This window comes from Chiloscyllium punctatum, chromosome 8 (assembly GCF_047496795.1).
Source record: "Chiloscyllium punctatum isolate Juve2018m chromosome 8, sChiPun1.3, whole genome shotgun sequence".
In the NCBI taxonomy this organism is placed as follows: domain Eukaryota; kingdom Metazoa; phylum Chordata; class Chondrichthyes; order Orectolobiformes; family Hemiscylliidae; genus Chiloscyllium; species Chiloscyllium punctatum.
Genome location: NC_092746.1, coordinates 54,266,448 through 54,272,447, shown reverse-complemented (window position 1 = coordinate 54,272,447; position 6,000 = coordinate 54,266,448). Strand labels below are relative to the sequence as shown.

At 42.8% G+C, this 6,000-nt stretch overlaps 1 protein-coding gene across 3 annotated transcripts in view; it reads left to right on the top strand.

The window, feature by feature from the left end:
• Positions 1-719: 719 nt before the first annotated feature.
• Positions 720-6,000, top strand: part of LOC140480570 (tyrosine-protein phosphatase non-receptor type 3-like) — a 220,608-nt gene continuing 215,327 nt past the window's right edge. For 2 of the 3 annotated variants that reach the window (XM_072575577.1, XM_072575574.1), the window contains exon 1: positions 720-857. The gene's annotated coding sequence lies outside the window, so the exon portion shown is untranslated. Of the gene's footprint in view, positions 943-6,000 lie in introns of all 3 variants that reach the window. The other variant, XM_072575576.1, reaches the window with a different exon arrangement.

The window sequence follows — 6,000 nt, the reverse complement described above, 5'->3', positions numbered from 1 at the left end:
CAAAGTCTTGTACTGCAAAAACACAGACAAAATTCTTGTTCAAGCCTCTGCCGTTTCTTTACTCTCCTTCTCAATTCCCAATGCTAGCTTTACTTACTCCTTTCCCTAATCAGAAACTCTTGTAGAAACTCTTACTATCCGTTTTCATAGCTGGCATTCTTCAATACACTTACTTTCTGCCTCCTTTATGTCACTACAGTACTTCATCAACAGTCTGTTTTGAACAACATATCGTCAAGCAAGAGGATGAGACCAAAAGAGCAGAAGTAGGCTATTCGGGCCATCTAATCTGCTCCTCCATTCAATAAAATCTGAGAATTACGTTCGTTGTATCCAACATTTGTGACTAAAAGTACGATACGAACCATAAAACAAAATTAGTCAATAACTGATCCTCACAATTTAAGATCTACATGAGCCGGTGAAGTGCAGGAATGGTGAACTAAAATACTGTACTGTCAAACGTAAAAAATCATCGCTTTGCTTGTGCAAATTTCTCGCTTCCAACAGCCAACGTGACGAGCGCGAGCGCTGTCATGGTGCGCGCGTCTGCGGTGGGTTGGGTGGAGCAATGAGGGCGCGCGGTCGCGGTGGGTCGGGTGGAGCTATGAGGGCGCGCGGTCGCGGTGGGTCGGGTGGAGCTATGAGGGCGCGCGGCCGCGGTGGGTTGGGCAAACCTCCCCGAGTGCGCGCGGCCGCGGAGACTTGGGCGGAGCAGTGTACACGGGAGTGAAGAGCTTATGACGTTGCACACCTGCTCGCGAGCTTTGTGATGAGAGTTTCGAGCCAAGATCGAACCGCGGAGCGAGACTGGTTGTAACTGACAGGCAGCGGCACCGTGTCTCCTGAATGTGGAGGTGGGCAGTTTGGGCACAGTGAGCTGCCAGCGCTCAACTTAGACCGGCGGCTGCTATCCTTTTACTTTCCGAGTCTGTGGTCAAGGTACAGCCGGAGGAGGCGGAGAGGGTGCGCGCGCAAGCATCTTGTCAATATTTGCAGGGAGTCGGCAGTATTGGGAAGGGCTGAAATATATGAGAAAAAGCAAAGCTTGGGTGGTACTCTCTCCATCTGACGACTAGTACAGTCTAGAAAACATAGAGGAGCTGGTCACTCATACAGTGCTCAGGAATCGTAGGGGAGTAACACAGGTGAAGGAATGTCTGAGAACTGTTTGTAAACCCAGAATAGACCCCTATCCTAAAATAGTAAGCAAGATGTACGTCAATCCGAAATCAGGACAAATTATTTTATACTTGATTGTTGCCTTGTAATCTCTGCTCAGTTTGCACCTAAGAGTGATCACAGAGAAGCAAAGCAGCCTGCCTGTGCCCATGTGATATGGCAGCAGGCAAGACTGCCAAGATATTATTGAATTAGGTTTGTTTATTTTATGACAATCAGTTAATGGGGAGTGTGTTCATTTGCACAAGAATATTGTGGGAGTTACAAGAGGTCGTCTAAGATGTTAGTATGTTAATTAGCTTTCATTTGTAAGGTTGTGAAACTGAGAGCTAGTAGACTCACCCAGCCTAAACAGGCCCTTCGGCCCAAAGCGTCTATGCCAATCAGGTTTCCTAAACTGCACTAGGCCTATTTGCTAGCGTTTGACCCATATCTGTCCAAAACCGCAGAGAATAGGTGGTATGTAAGTCGTTCCTGATGGACAGTTAGCCAATTAACTGTGGTGAATGTTAAGCAAATTAATGAACACTCGTTGGAGTGTCGGAAGCTGAGGGGTGACCTTATAGAGTTTTAAAAATAATGAGGGGCATGGATAGGATAAATAGACAAGGTCTTTTCCCTGGGATGGAAGTACAGGGCATAGATTTAGGGTGAGCGGGCAAAAATTTAAAAGGGACCTAACGGACAACTCTTTCATGCAGAGAGTGATCTGTGTATGGAATGAGCTGCCAGAGGAAGTGGTGGAGGCTGGTACAATTACAAGATGTAAAAGGCACCTGGATGGGTATATGAATCGGAAAGGATTAGCGGGGTATGGGCCAAGTGCTGGCAAATAGGACTAGACTAGGTCAGGATATCTGGTCGGCAAGGATGATTTGGACCTGTTTCTGTGCTGTACGTCTGTATGACTATGACATTCTACATTCGACTAACAGTCCCAAATATGATTGAAAATGAGTAGGTAGTGGGAAAGTGATTAATTTAAATATTAGTCATTGTTACGGTAAAGGTACTCCAGAAACTATTGGACTTTAAAGACTGAAGAGTCCCCAAGACCAGTTAGTCTGTAAACTAGAGTCATAAAAGAAATGTTGCCAAAGGTAATAGATACATTAGTTTTAGTCTTCCAAAATTCCTTAAATTCTTGAAGGATCTGGTCAGAAAATACATTACACCTTTATTCAAGAAAGTAAGGGAAACAAGGTGGGAAACTGTAAACCAGTTTGACGACCACTTGTCATAAGGGAGGTTCTAGAATTCATTTTTAAGGCAATATATTGTGGCAGTTGCCACAAAATAAGAATATATATAATATTGTAAGAGGTTGTGCATTATCGCAAATATAGAATTAAACAGCTAACAGTAAGCAGAATCTAGGAATAAATGGATCATTTTGGAATGATAAGCTGTAAATAGTAGAGCACTGCAGGAATTGGGTCCTCAACTATTTACAATTTATATCAATGTTTGGCTGAGGGAGCCAAAAAGTATCATAACTAAATTTGCTGAAGACATCAAGATAGATCGGATGATAATTTATCAGGAGGAGATAGAGAGTATCCAAAGGATTATAGACGCAGTAAGCAAATAGTAGTTGATAAATAATAATTGGTAAATGTGTTTTTGTCTGTTTTGACTGAAAGATTAGAAAAATATACCAGTTAAATGGGGAGAGATTGCAGGACTCATTGTATAGGGCAATTTAGGAGTCCTTGTGCATGAATTACAAAATGTTAGTTTGTAGGTACAGCAAGTGATTAGGAAGACAGATGAAATGTTGGCATTTATTGCAAGAGATGAAATATAAGAGTGAAGAAGTTTCACTGCAACTGTATGTTTTCTTGGTGAGAATGTATCTGCAGTACTGCATATATTTTTGTTGTCTTATTCAGAAGAAGGCTGTAATTACTTTAAAATTAGCTCTAAAAGTTCACTCCACTTATCTCAGGGATGAAGGGCTCTCCTTGTGAAGCAAGGTTGAACAGATTAGGCCCATATGCATTGGATTTTAGAATGAGAAGTGATTTTATTGAAGCACAAGGTCTTAAAAGGGCTAGATTGGATGGATGACATGAGAATGTTTGTGGGGGAGATACAATAAGGAGCTGTGCTGAGAGATTTTGGGGTGCTCCTTAATGTTAATTGTAAAACATAAGTTAATTATAGACTTTTTGAGTTTTGAAAGAATCTAAAAGTGTGGCACTGGAAAAGCAGAGCAGGTCAAGCAGCGTACAAGGAGCAGGAGAATTGATGTTTCAGGTGTAAGCCCTATCTAAATTTCATTACTTCTGTTTAGTAACAAGACTCAGTCCAGCAACAACTATTTTTGTATTTTACAGAATTATTTGTCACAACAAGAACAAAAATGTACTTAATAAAAGCAGTGACTTTCGGCCTATCCAAGATGGTGTACCAGTTTGTGACACTGGTTTGACTGGCCATGGGTCTCCTGTTCTGTTTACTGAAGTTCTTCTGTCTTCATACTTCCTTGTGCATTGAACCACTGAAAACCAAGTTTTATTAACCCATCATAAAAAACAAAAGAATCGCAGATAGTCATAGAGATGTACAGCATGGAAACAGACCCTTCGGTCCAACCTGTCCATGCCGACCAGATATCCCAACCCAATCTAGTCCCACCTGCCAGCACCTGGCCCATATTCCTCCAAACCCTTCCTATTCATATACCCATCCAAATGCCTCTTAAATGTTGCAATTGTACCAGTCATGACACCAAAATTGGAGGTGTAGTGGACAGCAAGGAGGGTTACCTCAGATTACAACAGGATCTGGACCAGATGGGCCAATGGGCTAAGAAGTGGCAGATGGAGTTTAATTCCGATAAATGCGAGGTGCTGCTTTTTGGGAAATCAAATCTTAGCAGGACTTATACAGTTAATGGTAAGGTCCTTGGGAGTGTTGCTGAACAAAGAGACCTTGGAGTGCAGGTTCATAGCTCCTTGAAAGTGGAGTTGCAGGTAGATAGAATAGCGAAGAAGGCGTTTGGTATGCTTTCCTTTATTGGTCAGAGTATTGAGTACAGGAGTTGGGAGGTCATGTTGCGGATGCTGCAAATCGGAAACAAAAACAGAAATTGTTGGAAAAGCTCAGGAGATCTGGCAGAATCTGTGGAGAGAAATCAGAGTTCACACTTTGGGTTCAGTGACCCTACCTCAGAACTGATGGTAGCTAGGAAAATGTCAATTTATATGCAAAAGGTAGGGTGGGGGGAGGGGTAAGGACTAAATGATAGGTAGGGATAAAGCCCAAAGAGAGAGAAGAACTGTTGGACAGACAAGAGTTGATAATCTGGAGAGTGTATGATTATTAATTGGGACTGTTAATGGCTCGCAATGGTTTGTGTGTAATAGCAGACTGTGCATTTAAAGCAAGGTTTGATGTGTGGAAGTTAGTAAGGATATGGGTGAGCTCAAGCTCCTAAGCTATGGAGATATGGAGTCTGGAAAGCTGCAGAAAATGAGGTGCTGTTCTTCCAGCTTGGCCAGGGAACGGGATGGTGTGTTGAAGTGGCAGGTTCAGCACCCCATTTTCTGCTTGGGGATCCTGTAGCCTTTTGGACTCCATATTGAGTTCAATGACTTTAAGGCTTGAGCTCTCCCATGCCCTTACCCCAACCCCCACAAGCCAGGACTTGTTATCATGCAGTCTGCTAATACACACAATCCATTATTAGCCGCCATTAATAGCTATTCACCCTACCAGCTAGATTGTCATCCACTCCTTTGTCTGTTTAACTGTTCTTACCTTTTGCGTTCAATTTCCACCTGTTATTACTCTTACCCCTCACCCTACCTTCTGCATATAAACCAACATTTTCCTAGCTACCATCAGTTCTGAGAAAGGGTCACTGGACTTCATAGAATCGTAGAATTCCTACTGTGTGGAAACAGGCCCCTTTTGGCCATCAAGTCCACAGCGATATTCTGAAGAATGTCCCACCCCAACCCATTCCCCTAGCCTATTACTCAACATTTACCCCGGAGTAATGCACCTAACCTACACATCCCTGAACACTATGGACAATTTAGCATGGCCAATTCAGCAACCTGCATATCTTTAGATTGTGGGAGGAAACCTGCGCAGACATGGGGAGAATGTGCAAACTCCACAGAGACAATTGCCCAAGGGTAGAATCGAACCTTGGTCCCTGGTGCTGTGAGGCAGCAGTGCTAACCACTGAGCCACCATGCTGACTTGAAACATTAACTATAATTTCTCTCCACAGATGCTGCCAAACCCGCTGAGCTTTTCCAGCAATTTCTGTTTTTGATTTTATTAACCCTTGCTAGCTTTCATCTCCTTGTATGATCACAGATATCATGAAATCTAATTGACTTATTACTTCCTGGTCAATCCTTAGCTGAATAATATTTCTCTAAATCTTGATTTTTTAAAAAAAATTGATAGTCTTAGTTACATCAGTCACAGTTGAGGTGCCGGAAGACCGGAGGTTGGTTAACATGATGCCACTGTTTAAGAAAGGTGGTAAGGACCCCCCAGGGAACTATAGACCAGTGAGCCTGACATCAGTGGTGGGCAAGTTGTTGGAGGAAATCCTGAGGGACAGGATGTACACGTATTTGGAAAGGCAAGGACTGATTAGGGATAGTCAACATGGCTTTGTGCGTGGGAAATCACATCTCGCAAACTTGATTGACGTTTTTGAAGAAGTAACAAAGAGGATTGATGAGGGCAGAGTGGTAAATGTGATCTATATGGATCACATTCAATAAGGCATTTGACAAGGTTCCCATGGGAGATTGGTTAGTAAGGTCAGATCTCATGGAATACAGGGAG